This window comes from Dendrobates tinctorius, unplaced genomic scaffold (assembly GCF_039654945.1).
Source record: "Dendrobates tinctorius isolate UK_male_01 unplaced genomic scaffold, ASM3965494v1 ptg000008l, whole genome shotgun sequence".
NCBI classification, from domain to species: domain Eukaryota; kingdom Metazoa; phylum Chordata; class Amphibia; order Anura; family Dendrobatidae; genus Dendrobates; species Dendrobates tinctorius.
This window is the reverse complement of record NW_027361676.1, coordinates 33,546,562-33,565,331: the sequence shown is the minus strand read 5'-3', so window position 1 is coordinate 33,565,331 and position 18,770 is coordinate 33,546,562. Positions and strand designations below refer to the sequence as shown.

General features: G+C 41.6%; 1 protein-coding gene across 2 annotated transcripts in view; it reads left to right on the top strand.

Annotated features, from left to right (window-relative positions):
- Positions 1-338: 338 nt before the first annotated feature.
- The window catches only part of NPY1R (neuropeptide Y receptor Y1), a 115,944-nt gene continuing 97,512 nt past the window's right edge, over positions 339-18,770 (top strand). Inside the window, exon 1 of one of the 2 annotated variants that reach the window (XM_073576872.1) lies at positions 339-2,846. The gene's annotated coding sequence lies outside the window, so the exon portion shown is untranslated. Of the gene's footprint in view, positions 3,941-18,770 lie in introns of both variants that reach the window. The other variant, XM_073576864.1, reaches the window with a different exon arrangement.

Sequence of the window (18,770 nt, the reverse complement as noted above, 5' to 3'; positions counted from 1 at the left end):
GAGAGAGGGAGATATAGGGATATATATATAGAGAGAGAGGGAGATATAGGGATATATATATATATAGAGAGAGAGAGGGAGATATAGGGATATATATATATATATAGAGAGAGAGAGGGAGATATAGGGATAGATATATATAGAGAGAGAGAGGGAGATATAGGGATATATATATATATATAGAGAGAGAGGGAGATATAGGGATATATATATATATATAGAGAGAGGGAGATATAGGGATATATATATAGAGAGAGAGAGGGAGATATAGGGATATATATATATATATATATATATACAGGTATATATAGAGAGATACAGGTGATTATTGCTTCTATTCCCATCAGTCCTCATCTGGTAAAGTCTGCGGGGATTAGAACGAAGGGCTGAGCGGACTGTACGGGCAGAATGGCTGCTGTGGAAGGAAGAGATCAAGGAAAGAGCCCGAAGCAAAGCAATGTCCGCGGATCACAGAGATAGGAGAAGAGACTCGGCCCCGTAGTGAGGGACTACGGAGGAGACGGGAGGCGCTGTCCCAGGTGCTGACGGGAGAATCGCAGCGCGGCCTGATGATCACTAGTGGGACAATTCTGTCACCCCCCTCCCCACCGGCGAGTGCTAGTACCGGCTGTGAGACACACACCACACACCACACACACCACACACCACACACCACACACACACACACAACACCCCCACACATTCACACCACATACACAATACACACACACAGACACGCACACACTCACCACACACCACACACACACACAACACACACAACACACATTCACACCACATACACAATACCCACACAATACACACACACACCCCCACATACACAATACACACACACCACACACATATACTTGTACACACACATGTAGCTGTGACACAACCCATACTAGTACCTGAACACACACATACCAGTACATGTGTTACAACACACACACTAGTACCTGAATAACATACGCACACACAGACACACACATACACACACGTACCTGTGACACATCACACACAGACACACACATACACACACGTACCTGTGACACATCACACACAGACACACACATACACACACGTACCTGTGACACATCACACACACAGACACTCACATACACACACGTACCTGTGACACATCACACACACAGACACTCACATACACACACGTACCTGTGACACATCACACACAGACACTCACATACACACACGTACCTGTGACACATCACACACAGACACTCACATACACACACGTACCTGTGACACATCACACACAGACACACACATACACACACGTACCTGTGACACATCACACACAGACACTCACATACACACACGTACCTGTGACACATCACACACACAGACACTCACATACACACACGTACCTGTGACACATCACACACAGACACACACATACACACACGTACCTGTGACACATCACACACAGACACACACATACACACACGTACCTGTGACACATCACACACACAGACACTCACATACACACACGTACCTGTGACACATCACACACACAGACACTCACATACACACACGTACCTGTGACACATCACACACAGACACACACATACACACACGTACCTGTGACACATCACACACACAGACACTCACATACACACACGTACCTGTGACACATCACACACACAGACACACACATACACACACGTACCTGTGACACATCACACACACAGACACTCACATACACACACGTACCTGTGACACATCACACACACAGACACTCACATACACACACGTACCTGTGACACATCACACACACAGACACTCACATACACACACGTACCTGTGACACATCACACACACAGACACTCACATACACACACGTACCTGTGACACATCACACACAGACACACACATACACACACGTACCTGTGACACATCACACACACAGACACTCACATACACACACGTACCTGTGACACATCACACACAGACACACACATACACACACGTACCTGTGACACATCACACACACAGACACTCACATACACACACGTACCTGTGACACATCACACACACAGACACTCACATACACACACGTACCTGTGACACATCACACACACAGACACTCACATACACACACGTACCTGTGACACATCACACACACAGACACACACATACACACGTACCTGTGACACATCACACACAGACACACGTACTTGAGACACAACACGCACACTAGTGCCTGAACACACACACACCTGAGCACACACACACCTGAGCACACACATCGCTGGCCTTGTACCTGTGACAGCAGGAATCACTAATACTGTATGTATCCATTGCTGAGTAATCTGTAACCCCAGGGAGCAGACCAGAAGTGACTTCTCAGTGCTCTCTGCATATTTAGGAGCACACGCTAGATAGGACAATAAATGATGAGAGCCACTAGGGGGCAGTGACCCGCAAACATTCTACAGGGAGACAGAAGCTGCTTGGCAATTGAAACTTGCACACACTTGGAAGCTGCTGTCAGCTCCAGCAGTTATTCTTCCCATGGTTTTATATCTAATTACATTTCTCTCAGGATTACTAAGCAACACTCCCCCAGATGGGTAATGTGAAGGAAGGTGATGTCGGTGTAGCCAGCTCTAGATGTGAAGTCTTGCATATTTGCTTTTGATGTTAGTATAAGGTGGAGCTGAGCTTTAAGGGGCGTCTCTCAATCTTCCACAGGCTTCACAGTGTGAGCAGGGACAGAACTGGAGCTATGCCCCATTCTGGGTTTCGTTCCATATGTGCTTTTCCCATCTCTCTTCCTACATATCCTTCATTGGTTTCCATAGGACAGAAGCAGGAGGCTCAGAAAGGTACAGTGCTCGCACTTTACTCCCAGCTCTGGGAAATATTGGCTTTTGGGGTGGATCTGTAACTCTGCTGTGCTCAGTGCAACTATGTCAGTGTCTAGTATACTTCATATGCATCTATTGTGACACACACACAGCATACACAAACCACAAACCACACACCATACACACACACCATACACACACACAGCATCCACACAACACACAGCATACACACATAGCATACACACACAGCATACACAAACCACACAACACACAGCATACACAAATCACACCACACACAGCATACACACAACACATGACACACACACACCACACGCAGCATACACACACACCACACACACAGCATACACACACAGCATACACAGACAGTATACACAAACCACACCACACACAGCATACACACATACACCACACACAGCATACACACAACACATGGCACACACACCACAGAACACACAGCATGCACACATAAACACACAGCATACACAAACCACACCACACACAGCATACACACAACACACAGCATACACACATACACCACACACACAGCATACACACACACCTGACACACAGCACACACATACACCACACATACATACAGCACACACACATACACCACACACACCACAGAACACACAGCATGCACACATACACAACATACACAAACCACACAACAAACTAACACATAGCTTACACACATGCACAAACACACCATACACACAGACCACACAGCATACACACACCACACAGCATACACACACTACACAACATATACACATACAAACACACCAAGCATACACACACACACCATACACACAGACCACACAGCATACACACACCACACAGCATACACACACTACACAACATATACACATACAAACACACCAAGCATACACATACACACACCATACACACAGAGACACTCATACCACACACACAGCATACACACAGCATACACACACAATACACACAGCATACACACACAGCATACACACAACATGCACATACACTTACTGCACACTATATAACAGATTCTATATTGAAGGTTCCTTCCTACCTGTTCACTCCTGAGTGCAGGATTTATTACCAGTACAGTGAGTAATATTTTATGTTTTCTGAGCCAAATCTATTCCAGTATATTTAATTATACCTAAATATTATATAAGAATGTGTGAACATGCGCCTGTAAGGATTCACTACTGTAAGGCAGGAATAAGGCTTTGGAGAAATTTCTATTCTGTGTATTCCATTCTGGTTGAATGTAGGTTACATAATGGCAAGAAAATGTCTTTTATACTTAGAGATCGATACTTGCAGTCTGTACATACTACATGTATATAAAGTAAATGATAGACACATATGTGTAGATAAATCTGTGCAGACAGATTTAATGTACCATCTGAGTCTAGTTACATATATGTAATGAATTCCTCTACAGTATGTACGGGATGTGGCTGCAAGTATTCTATGTTGTGTACTGTTAATATGTGTATACAGATTTTAAAGTAAAAAAACAAAAATACCTGCGGGCAGTGCATTGGTTCAGTGTGCAATCTCTGCTAGCTGCAAACTTGTTAGTTCTGAAAAAGTCATGACCCCATGTGTTAAAGGTGACACAGGACAGACACATACTGTTCCATCTAGAACATGTGAAGAACATGACATGTAATGTCCTGGCCGTCCACAGTGCTGAATACATAACATCGCATGCTGGTATATGGATGCACTGATAAATCTTGGATGTAACCAGAATTCAGAGACATTTGCGTTTACCCTGTTGTCCTTCTAGTGACAAGTATCAGTTTGAATCACGATCTGTATCTAACGTTGGCATTGTTGGGTTCTGTAACTTTACATATTCAGATATTTCAGTTTTACATCTCAGGCTCTAAAGGATTACATGGCTATTTTTCTGCTGCATTTCTTGTTTGGAAAAGGGTAATTACAATTTAACCTCGTCTTCCCAGTCTGAAATTATTTACTACCAAAAATCTCATCTTCTTAAAAAAATCCCAGTAATTGAAAAAAAAAAAATAGATACAAGAGGGTGAATCACTTTAAGCAAGAAAATAATCTGTGAGCAGATGCATCAGGTCATATTGAAGAGTGAGGATGTTCACAGGTGTGCCGAGTCCTTTGAGATGGAAACATCTGTCCTGGTTTTATTTTGGAAGTTTACAGTGTACAAGTAGAGCCCAGATCTTCTTTGGCAGTGCCACTAATGGTGATAGCACCACTGGCAGTGGATTGCCTCCCTGACCGGCGCAGTTTGATCTGCAGCTTAGACAGCACGTTCCCATATATAATCTATCCACTCTCGTGTACGGAAAGCACACCCTTATACCGTCTCCTACTACATGCTTATTTTAGTCTAAATATAACATTTTTCAAAATGTTCAGAAATAAGAGAAATAGCTAAAATGTGAGAGGCCCCTTGGAAATATGAAGGAGCTGGTGCAATGGCCAAACAGCATAAATGTTCTCACTCCAGCTGCAACCAAAGTATGGATAGTAATGTCATAAGTGCCACCAGTGGCATACATAGAAATCACAGGGCCCCATAGCAAAAGTTCTTCCCCCTCCATAAAAAAGATATGCTTTTGGCAGTGTCATCTCTCCCAACTCTTATAAATGAGAAGGACATGTATTGTGACACATACACAGTTATTATGTCCCTATTGAAGCCTCCCAGTGTCTTCTCCAGCAATCCCCTTTTTATGTCCATTATAGAGCATGATGCTTCCAAAAAATACCCCCATCTGCTGAGTATGGTATCCCCACATTCAATTCCCCCCCTTGACACAGTTTCATCCCTCACATACTTGAGGATGAATCCACAGTGCCCCAGCAAAGTATGGTGTCCTCACAGTGTCATTGACACAATGTAATACCTTCACAGCATGATGCTCCTAAAGTGCACAGGGGGAAGGCCCACACAACTCCCTATTCAGCATCAGGGCTCCCACAAAGAAAGAAAGCACCAACAGCCCCCACACAGAATGAGGCCCCCACAGCCTTCTACACACAGAATGAAGGCCCCCACAGTCCCTCACTCAGTATCAAAGCCCCCACATCCCCCCACTCAGTATTGAAGCCCCCACAGCCCACTAAGTTTGGGAGCCCCTACTGCACACCACTCAGTATGTGTGCCCAAATCAATATAGGAGCCCTCACAGTCCCCCACAGAACCCCATTCAGTATAATTTCCCCCACCAACTCCCCACTCAGTAAAATTTCAGTATGAAGGCCCCCACTAGTCCCCAACACAGTATAAGGGTCCCCTCAATTACTGACATTTAGAAAAACAACACTACTCACCTCACCCCGTTCCCTTGGCATTCTGCTCCGGTCTGTGTAGTGTGAGTACTTAGGCTCCACACTGCAGGCGTGATGTAGTGACATCATCCTACCTCCACTTCATGGAGTTTCAGACTCACAGGCACAGGCTGAATCACTCTTTAAGCTCCCTGAATCAACATTCTATTTAATGGTGTAGGTATCCTGGGGATGTGGATAGAGTTGAAATTGTGATGATGAGGGAAGGGTGTTCAGTGAAATGCCGCACCCCCCAACTAACAGTACCGATAGCGGCCGTGTGGGTTGCTGCTATGGATGGTACACTCCCTGGCTTGTGTACCACTAGTAGTTACAATAGCTTCTATTAAAGTACAGTGCCTTGTGAAAGCATTCGGCCCCCTGGAACTTTTCAACCTTTTCCCACATATCATGCTTCAAGCATAAAGATACCAAATGTAAATTTTTGGTGAAGAATCAAGAACAAGTGGGACACAATTGTGAAGTTGAACGAATTATTTTGGTTATTTAAAATTTTTGTGGAAATTCAAAAACTGAAAAGTGGGGCATGCAGTATTATTCGGACCCTTTACTTTCAGTGCAGCAAACTCACTCCAGAAGTTCATTGTGGATCTCTGAATGATCCAATTTTGTCCTAAATGACTCATGATGATAAATATAATCCACCTGTGTATAATCAAGTCTCTGTATAAATGCACCTGCTCTGTGATAGTCTCAGGGTTCTGTTTGAAGCACAGAGAGCAGCATGAAGACCAAGGAGCACAACAGGCAGGTCCGTGATACTATTGTGGAGAAGTTTAAAGCTGGATTTGGATACAAAATAATTTCCAAAACTTTAAACATCCCAAGGAGCACTGTGCAAGCGATCATATTGAAATGGAAGGAGTATCATACCAATGCAAATCTACCAAGACCCGGCTGTCCCTCTAAACTTTCATCTCAAACAAGGAGAAGACTGATCAGAGATGCAGCCAAGAGGCCCATGATCACTCTGGATGAACTGCAGAGATCTACAGCTGAGGTGGGACAGACTGTCCATAGGACAACAATCAGTCGTACACTGCACAAATCTGGTCTTTATGGAAGAGTGGCAAGAAGAAAGCCATTTCTCAAAGATATCCATAAAAAGTGTTATTTAAAGTTTGCAACAAGCCACCTGGGAGACACACCAAATGTGGAAGAAGGTGCTCTGGTCAAATGAAACCAAAATCGATCTTTTTGGCAACAATGCCAAATGATATGTTTGGCATAAAGGCAACACAGCTCATCACCCTGAACCCACCATCCCCACTGTCAAACATGGTGGTGACAGCATCATGGTTTGGGCCTGCTTTTCTTCAGCAGGGACAGGGAAGATGGTTAAAATTGATGGGAAGATGGATGGAGCCAAATACAGGACCATTCTTGAAAAAAACCTGTTGCAGTCTGAAAAGACCTGAGATTGGGACAGAGATTTGTCTTCCAACAAGACAATGATCCCAAACATAAAGCAAAATCTACAATGCAATGGTTCACAAATAAACAAATCCAGGTGTTAGAATGGCCAAGTCAAAATCCAGACCTGAATCCAATCAAGAATCTGTGGAAAGAGCTGAAAACTGCTGTTCACAAACGATCTCCATCAAACCTCACTGAGCTCGTGCTGTTTGCCAAGGAAGAATGGGCAAGAATTTCAGTCTCTCGATGTACAAAACTGATAGAGACATGCCCCAAGCGACTTGCAGCTGTAATCGCAGCAAAAGTTGGCACAACAAAGTATTAAGCTAAAGGGGCCTAATAATATTGCACGCCCCACTTTTCAGTTTTTGACTTTCCACAAAATTTTAAAATAACCAATAAATTTCGTTCAACTTCACAATTGGGTTCCACTTGTTGTTGATTGTTCACCAAAAATTTACATTTGGTATCTTTATGTTTGACGCATGATATGTGGGAAAAGGTTGAAAAATTCCAGGGGGACAAATACTTTTGCAAGGCACTGTAGTTCCACTTGTAACCTTATTTTATTTCCCTATTGAATGAACTATATACCCTAAAGCATTGGTGCACAGCTTTATTGGCCCATGTGATTCATTTATACTTTAAACATTATTTAATTTTTTTTTAGTAGACGTTTGATAAAGGAGACAGCTGCAAATAGCAGCATTCTAGCCTTTTAATGTCTAGCTATATCATCACATCCTGACAACTGAGTTTAAAGGACATTCTACTGCATGGATTCAAAATGAGAGATGCTCTTTGTAATAACTCTCTTCTGTGTAAAAGGGTATGTTTGAGGACCAATTTTTTCCCAAGGAATTGCCTGACACTTATGAGGTTATCCAGCTTTTTCTTTTAAACAGCTGCAAATGTTCAAAAGCAGTTAAAGGGAATCTGTCACCCATTTTTAGTGATATCATGTACAGATATCACCCAATTGTCTATCCCATAGGGATTCTATTAGGACTTTTGATTCCCCCTGACCCTGCACCTTTGATGTATAAATACCTTTTTTATGTTGGTGGAGATGTATGGAAATCGCCGCAGTCTGGTCCGATGGGCGGGGCTTATTCGCCTTCTTCCCCCCCTCCTCGGCTTGCTAAATGTAATCTTCATCTGTGAATATCACAGATGCCATAGTTTTCTGCGCTTGCGCATTGAAAAGGCCTCCAGTGCTTGCATCGTATGCTTTGCCCAACTGTGGGCAAAGCATATAATCGGTACTGCGCATGCGCCGGTATTTTTCAGTGCGGTCTATGCCCCAGAAGTCTTCACATCCAGGACACACTTCCAGGGCATAGACCACGCTGAAAAATACCAGCGCATGTGCAGTACCGAATGTATGCTTTGCCCACAGTTGGGCAAAGCACACTGTGCAAGCGCCGGAGGCCTTTCAATGCGCAAGCGCGGAAAACTACGGCATCTGTGATATTCACAGATGAAGATTATGTTCAGCAAGCCAAGGAGGGGGGGGAAGGGCGAATAAGCCCCACCCATCGGACCGGACCGCGGCGATTTCCATACATCTCCACCAACATAAAAAAGGTATTTATGCATCAAAGGCGCGGGGTCGGGGAGAATCAAAAGTCCTAATAGAATCCTTATGGGACGCACAATTGGGTGATATCTTTACATGATATCACTAAAAATAGGTGACAGATTCCCTTTAAATAAACAATATTCATCTCTTCTTTCTTTTGGCAATCTAGCACCCACTCCATGAGACCTGCCAGTCTTTGCTTACAAGCAAGTAATCACATACCACAAGTAATCACCTGCCACAAGTAATCAACTGCCACAACTCTACATGCCACAAGTAGTTACATGTCGCAAGTAGACACATGCCACAAGTAGTCAACTGCCACAAGTAGAAACATGCCACAAGTGTCACATGACACAAGTAATCACCTGCCACAACTAGAGACATGCCACAAGTAAACAGTTGCCACAAGTAGTCACATGTCACTAGAAGTCACCTGCCACAAGTAGTCAACTGCCACAGCTAGAAATATGCCACAAGTAGTCACATGACACAAGTAGTCACCTGCCACAACTAGAAACATGCCACAAGTAATCACTTGCCACAAGTAGTCACATGACACAAGTAGTCATATGTCACAAGTAATCACTTGCCACAAATTGTCACATGCCACAAGTAGTCACATGTCACAGGTAATCACTTGCCACAAGTAGTCACATGTCACAAGCAGTCATCTGCCACAACTATAAACATGCCACAAGTAGTCACATGAAACAAGTAATCACCTACCACAACTAGAGACATGCCACAAGTAATCACTTGCCACAAGTAGTCACATGCCACAAGTAGTCACATGTCACAAGTAATCACTTGCCACAAGTAGTCCCATGTCAAAGGTAATCATGTCACAACTAGTCACATGACACAAGTAGTTACCTGCCACAACTAGAGACATACCACAAGTAGTCACATGCCCCAAGTAGTCACATACGTTAGTACTGGCACCTCTGCTCAGCAGTAGGAGCCATGATTCCCATGGTACAAATCATTGGTACAACCTGTGTTGGCCCAAGAGGGTTGCCTGAAAAGTAAGGGGATCCACTTCCGCCCCCTAAGCAGGTGGCATTTTAAATTATGATGAGCAATTGAACTGTAAAGAACCCATATAGTGTTCTTCCACAAGGACCCTCTTCTGTCTTTGTCTGCTCCTGACGATGGCAATAGTATGGCATGTGGGCACTTGTGCACTGATTGACTATAGTGATCTTGTCCCAGCTGCTTGTGAATAAAAACCAGGAGACCACCGATGCATCAGTGCTAAATTCCCAAACATAGCATGAACGTTATTGTTTGATTGATGTACAAAGTTTACAGTAAATTAAATATAAGTTTGGAAACACCTTTAAAGACAAATAGCTACCGGTAGTTCAAATGCAACATGCATAAGTGCATTATTACTCCTGTTGTGTTTGAGAACCAAAATTCATTGCACAGTATCCTATTTATTCTGTTTTAATGGTGAAAAGTTCTCTGTTATTTTTCATACCTTATCAGAAGGCCAAGTTGTCAAATTTTGTATGAAGCAGATGTTGTCCTGTTGTGGTGGACACCGACACCTGTAGCTTCATCCCATACCACTCATGGATAACCTAGGAATTTAGGATATTAATACTCATACATTTTAAAATAGAAATGCAAAATAAATATAGTATAGAGTACTATAAAGCCTTCATTTCAGTAACACAACAACACCAAAACATACACAAAACCATAACATTAGTAAATATTGGAATATTAAAGGTGTTTGGCTTTCTATACTCTGGTGAAACAGCTTTTATTACCAAAGAAGTTTCCATTTGTTATATGATGCAATGATGGTTCAAGTTCACCAGCACTTCTGCTTTCTAGCAGTTCCATGTCATAGTTCATAGAAGAGGGGTCCAACTGGGAAACTCCTTCTAAGATGTCCTTTTGCCATAGTAAGGCATATTGACAGAGGTTGTCTTTGTGATACAGCCACCTTTATCCCCTTCACAAAATGTGAGGTAAGTGTACTGCACATGTCGTGTCTCTCCCTTTGATGTGGGCTCCGGCGCTGAGCCCACATCTTTCCCAGCACATATCACCTGTTTTGAACAGCTGACATGTGCCACTAACAGCCGCAGGTGGAATCACGATCCACCCACGGCTATTAACCTGTTGAATGCCACTGTCAATCTCTGACATCGGCATTTAATGTGATCGCACCGGAAGCGCGTCACTAGTTCTGCCCAACGGCGCCCATATAACATGACCGCGGGTAGCCGATGGGTTGGCATGACAACCAGGGGGTCTGCAGCAGAACCCTGTTGTTGTCATTGCCAGATTGCTATGAGTGCCACCCAGCCGTCAGTGCTCATAGCAGGTGAGCACTTCTGCTACACACAGGCGATCTGATCATTGCCTGTGTGTAGCAGAGGTGATCAGTAGAAAACAGCTTCTAGTCTCTCATGGAGACTATAGAAGCAGGTGAAAAATAAAAATAACAATGTTTTTAAAAATTTAAAAAAAAAATATATATAAAAGTTCAGATCACCCCCCTTCGTTTCGCCCCATTCAATATAAAACAATAAAAAGCCCACATATTTGGTATTGCCGCATTCAGAATCACCTGAATCTATCGAGATATAAATAGAATTAATCCTATTGGTAAACAGCGTAGCAAGAAAAAAAAGTCAAAATGCCAGAATTACATTTTTTTTGTTCACCAGAACACTGCATTAAAATGCAATAAGTGTCGATCAAAAGATTGTATCTTCACCAAAATGGCATAATTAAAAATGTCAGCTTGGCACGCAAAAAATAAGCCCTCACCCAACCCTAGATCACGAAAAATGGAGATGCTACTGGTCTCGTAAAATGACGCAAATTCTTTTATTTATTTTTTTTTAACAAACTTTGGAATTTTTTTTCACCACTTAAATAAAAAATAACCTAGATATGTTTGGTATTTACGAACTCATAACGACCTGGAGAATCATAATGGCAGGTCAGTTTTAGCATTTGGTGAACGTGGCAAAAAACAAACAAACAAAAAACAGTTGTGGAATTTCACTTTTTTTTGCAAGTTCACCGCACTTGGAATTTTTTTCCCATTTTCCAGTACTCGATTTGGTAAAACCAATGTTGTCTTTGAAAAGTACAACTCGTCCCACAAAAAAAAATAAAAAACAGACCTCATATGGCCATATTGAAGGAAAAATAAAAAAAGTTATGGCTCTGGGAAGCAGAGACGAAGCAAAAATGGGCTGTAGGATGAAGGGGTTAATGAACTAAATGTTTCTTGTTATCATTGGCGGCATGACGTCATTTGGTATCTGCACTCTTGGAATTAAAAGGAATAATAATAACATTACTAAAGCTGTCGTACCTGTAAGTATTCCTATAACAGCACCCAACTTCTCCTGGTAATGTAGTTATCAATTTTCTATCAATTATCTTGATTTGCCATTTTCGGTGATATTTAAACACTCTCGTAATGTTGTAATGGTTATTTTAAAGGGTAAGAATGTTTATCTAATGAGCTTCATGTGTTTATATTTCTCAAGCAGTTAAATACTATTATAAATAGATTAGTCTCTCCATCATACCAAAATGGGGCTTGTAACACTTGTCATAAACTGTTCGAAATATGATGAATTTTTACACCATTTTAAATGTTTCTAAAATATTGTAACTTTAGTAGAACGCAGAATTGATTTTTTTGTTGCTTTTGGATAAAGAAATATTTACTGATTAGGAAATAATAAATTGACGTTAAACAGATTTACAAGGAACAGATCCCTGGTTCTCATCAGGATTCTTTATTTTGTCACCTTCCGCAATGGATCATTTGTATCCTGGAACGAGCAAGTCTTTCTGTGGTCTGCAGATCATCAAGTACTTGCTACTGAAGTTTGGATATAAAAGTGGTCATTACTGAATAATAATACGCCATATACAGGTTAGAAAAGTACATTGTGAACAAATGAAACAGTAAAAAATGGAATGTAGGTTACACCCATCATTCATTAGTCAAAATGCAGACATTATTCTATAATGATAACATTTGTATCTTCTGGTTGTAGGACTGAATATTCTATGTGAATGCTTTTATGTCCAGAAATTCCAGAAAAACAAAAGTATTGTACAAGTGACACCTTTATTAGCTAAACAGAAAAATTGTATATTGTATGTTACAACAACACGTTTATGCATGGGCTGCATGGGCTTGTGTCTAAAGATACAACTGAGGCTTTTGTTACCTATAAAGAGGTAATAGGGGTGATGATTTAGGAGATTAGAGATCTGGAGTCAGCTTGGTGGAGGTGCGAAGGGTAATCGATGTAGTGGGTCATAAATCCAGGTGTTAGATTGTGTCTTTTATAAAAGACATGAGCATCTCAGCTTGAATTACCAGATTTCTCTCTCACTGTTGTTCTTAAAATGACCTCTCAGTATTAAAACTTTTAAATCTGTCACACTGTGTCCAGGTCTAGAGAAATGTCATCTCATTCCTTATCGCGTGTCGCTTGTTCAAGGGGTGGATCTGCAGTGCCTGTCTGTGGCTCACTATAGTTTTGACGGAGCTGCTGTTTTCCGACAATATCCGAGAACTTCCGGTGGTTACCGTCGGTGGTGACAGCTGATCAGCAAGAGTACCGAAGTTTACACCCTTACCGATCAGATTTTGTTGGCCTGTCATAAGGATAGGGCTTCAATATAAAAGTGGCCAAATCCGTTATTTTTGGTGTCAGTTTATGTGAGAGTAATGGTAGATTTTGGAATATTTCTTTCAGTCTGTGGTCTCTGTGGAGTATGGGTTTGAAGATCTGCATCAATATTCCTTATAATGCTCATGTAGAGGTTGAGTGCAACCACAAGAGAAACCCTGGTGTTATGCCTGTTGTCATCCTTCCTTTGTTTGTAATCCAGGAGGGTGCTTTTTGGGATCCCTGTGGCATTTTGGAACTGTTGATCTGTTACCAGTGGATGGTATCAATGTTATAGGAATGTATTCCTGAGTGATATCACGTGTTTTCTATCTTCACGGTCTGAGCAGAGCCAGATGTATCTCAGAGCTTGACTGTAGATGATGGATATTTTGTGTGTCTTGGATGAAAGCTGTTCCATCTAAGATATGCCAGACAACCTGTAGGTTTATGGTAAATTAAATTTTATAGGGTATTATTTTTGATGTATATGGCTGTCCAGAAGCTGAACTGAACATTAATATTTAAAATATAATTCCTTAAAACTGGAGCTCTATGGGGAGCATTTTTGCACATACTGTACTTGTCTATGTAGTCTATGTATGAGCTTTTTATATTGTTCTAGCTAATCTGTAAATATGATTAATGGTGGCAATAAAGGATATGTGACTATGTGAATACAACTATGCGCATATAGTATATAGAAAAAGGATAATGTTAATGTTTGGTTCAATAGAAAGTCATATGATTCTTTAACTTCAAGATCAGGACATTTTTCCTTTCGAGTGCTTTTTCTTCCCCTTCTTCCAAGAACACAATTTTTTACTTTTCCATCAACTCAGACATATGATGGATTTTGGTAGGTAGATATATAATTTTGAATGACACCATTCAGTCTACTAACATCATGAAATATTCCAAGTGGGATGAAATGTTGAAAAAAATACAACACCATCATTATTTTTTAAGTTTCTTTCTTGCTACAATTAATGGAAAAATTAGCTGGCAACATGATTTGTTAGATCAGTAGATCAGTGTGATTAGATCAATATCAAACATAGATTTTTTATTTTAGTATTTAAAAAAAAAATAGACGTAGGTCAAATGACAGCTACCCTGGCATTTCAGTTTTGTATGTTCTCATGTTTGTGTGGGTTTCCTCCAGGTGATCCGGTTTCCTTCCACACTCCAAATACATACTGATAGGGAATTTAGATTGTGCACCCCAGTGGGGACAGTGATGATAATCTCTGGAAAGCGACTGTTAGATCGCAAAACTTCAGCACTGCAGTATATTGTGCAATAAGAGGACCAAGATGACAAGCGGGAGCAACCCAAGATGATGTCATGAGGGGGGTGGAGATGCATGTATACGCATACATGCAATGGTAACCCAATCATTTAAAGGGAACCTATCAGGTTTGTAAACACTATTAAGCTGCAAATATATTGTTAATCAGCAGTGTTATGAAAGTGCCTGGCCACAGTGCTGAAAGTAAGCACACCCCAACACTGACTGACAGCTGACTCAGAAATGCATAAGCGCAAAGCCGGCTGTCAGTCAATGCTAGGGCGTGCATACAGCTTCTTCTCTAGGTGTTGTGAGCTGTGACTGTATTTTCCCTGTACATGCTTTTATGACTGAAAACCAGCAACTACCAGGAGAAATAATGTTGATTTTCTCCCAGATGTCGCACTTCCAGTACTGTGGCTGAGCACCTTCATAACGCTATTAACCTCTACATCAGCAAGTTAATAAAATTATCAGACTGGTTCCCTATAAATGGTGCTATCAGTGATGCCCGACATAGAATGGTGATGTACTATAACATTAGAAAGCCCAAAGGCGTAAATACTTGATACTTTTTTGGTACACTGGGTGTTTTTCACTCTGTCATCTGCATGACAGCTCCGGAAACACTGGCGTCTCTGATCAGTGTTAAGATCATAGCCACCGGTCAGAATGCTGCAATCTCCACGCTGTGAAATTACAGCGTGAGCCCTCAGCTGTGACCAGAGGTATTAAGTTTTTGGGTTCGGGTACTGTTAAAGTGCCAAAACTAAACTTTTTTTAACTTTTAGCCGAACCTGCTGGACCCGAATATCTAGTAGATTGCCCATCACTACCCATGATTTAAGCTTAAATAAATTTAAAGGGGTACTTTGGGCAGATGAAATATGTTTGTACTGTCCCTGCCCTCGTACACAATAAAGATTAGATGGTTAGTGCAGTTCATAATTTTTATAACCCTTGTAATTCAGTGACCTGCTCCCTCACTGCTTCCCATACCATCTGGGTCATGACATCATACACAAGTGTTTAGCTCCCCCTTGTAAGGAATAGCCATCCTGAGAAAAAGGGGTGTGGCCAGGCCCCCTATTCTCTGTAGAAATACATCTATTATCAGGAGACTCGCTGATAACAGCGGGGAGTTACACACTGATGCCATTTCCCAGACTGAGGAGTGAGCACTAAAGGGAAAAGCAGCTTCTGTCACACCAGCCCCCTGATAATGGCTTCCTGTCTGCAGTCTGCAGTCTGCAGGTGAGGGGGCATGGATATGCTGGGTCTGCTCCCTGCTAGTAGCCCTGCAGACAGGGAGACATAGTTAGGGGGCTTGCTGCTGCTACGAAAAGCCAGGAGCAAGCCACGTTCCCGCACCTCGGACTGCAGACATGGAGCCATAGGCCCCCATATAGTATAACACACTCCCCATATGGCTCCACATAGTATAATGCACTCCTCATAGGCCTTCATATAGTATAATGCAATCCCCATAGGCCTCTAAATAGTATAATATACTTCCCACAGGCCTCCATACAGTATAAGGCATTCCCCATAGGCCTCTTTATAGTATAATGCACTACCCAAAGGCCTCTATATAGTATAATGCACTCCCCATAGATCTCTATATAGTATAATGCACTACCCATAGGCCTCCATATAGTATAATGTACTCCACATAGTCCTCCATATTGTATAATGCACTCCCCATAGGCCTCCATATAGTCTAATGCACTCATCATTGGCCTCTATATAGCATAATGCTCTCCCCATACACCTCCATATAGTATAATGCACTCCCCATAGGCCTCCATATAGTATAATGCACTCCGCATGGGCCTCTATATAATAAAATGCACTCCCCAAAGGCCTCTATATAGTATAATGCACGCTCCAAAAACCTCTAAAAAGTATAATGAAGTCCCTAAAGGACTCTATGTAGTATAATGCACTCCTCCATACAGTATATGGCACTCCTCATAAAAAAATGCAATACTCATCTTTCCTCCTCGTTCAACTCAGCAGAGCGGGCGCCATGTAGTGACATCATCATGCCCGCTGTCATTATCTGCATCATGACATCAGACGCAGAGGGAGAAAGATGGGAGAGGGAGCGTGTCGCTCCCTGTCTCATCAATGCTTTAACCTGTATCAGTATCCAGCCAATACAGTTGAAATTACGATGACGGATGGGGGACCCGGTGCTGGCCGCAGAGTGTAACTGTATGGGCACGCTGATACGGTTACAGTAGCATAGCTCCAGGTGGGCACCTAAGAGCGTGGTGCCTGGGATGACCACCCCCTCTGCCCCCCGGTAGTTACGCTAGTGGCCTACATTTTTCAGTTTCATCAGCTGTAAAGTCTGTTTCTATAAATCAAGTTCAAGTTTGGAAACCACAACATGCTGCGGCTTTTTTGGACAATGACTAGATTCTTATGTGGTTTTCTTTGAAAACTGAATAGAAACAGTTCTAGAAATATTTCTTAGAAATGTGACTGTAAAATAATAGGCCTTCATGTTCCGAACAGCACAATCACCATAAAAACAGCATGCCAAGTGTGTAATCTTTTTGGTTGAGTTGAGAGGTAAAGATGCAGTTGACAGCGGCACAACTGTTGGCACTGTGTGAAGCCACGGCATAATCTGTGTCAGTTCAGGTTTCCTAGCAACTGCTTGATTGTACCATTTTTCATATTAATATGTGTCATTTTAATATCAGTATTTTGAAAGGAATTCAAGATGTTTTAAACTAAAATAACTTAAATAATGTTTAGTTATTAAAGAGGATCTGTCACTATACTCCTGTTTGACGCTATTCTTCACCCTGGTACTAAAAAGTTTCTAAACATTTCTCATATATAATCACACTATATGGTGCCCTCTGTATCTCACTGCCTCCTCTGCTGACACTGACGATCTGGTCCTCCTACTTGGCCGATGGTCATCTGAAGACACAATGAAGACCAAACAGGTGGCGGTGAGTAGCGGAGGGAAAGTTGAGTAGTGAGATGAGTATCAGGATTATTTTCTTTTTCCCATATTGCATTTATTATGCTTTAGGATCTGGAAAGACCCCAGAATATAATATGGGACACAAAGTTCACAGAGAATAACTTCTTCGCAAATCAAATTTTCCGGGAAAAACCGAGTCAACAGGAGAATTTGATTATTGCCTCATCCGCTCATCTCTAATATTCTCTGTTTTTGAAAGGCTGTTAATTATTTTATGCTTTAGTCAACTACTCTTCTTATCAACTGGCTCTTGGATTTCCATGTTAATAGTATCAGTGTACCACCCCATTTACATTCATTATAAATATTTAACTTTGAGCATTCCCTTGTGGGATTGTATTAAGATCTGTAGCGAATACATTTCTTTTCCTGTGTTCTTATGTAAGTCAGGAATACATTATTAATGAGAATCAAATTATCTGGATTGAAATTATTTAATTTTCTGCTACATTTAACAGAATTAAATAAGATATGACCAATGCAAATGATAATGAACCATGAAGGTCATAAATCATGGATAGAGCTATATCACAGTAAAAGTTCTCAATTTCTTTCACCAAGTACAGTTTTATAATATTTTTGTAATATAAATTAAATGTAGCTGCAGAGTTAGCTTATAAAC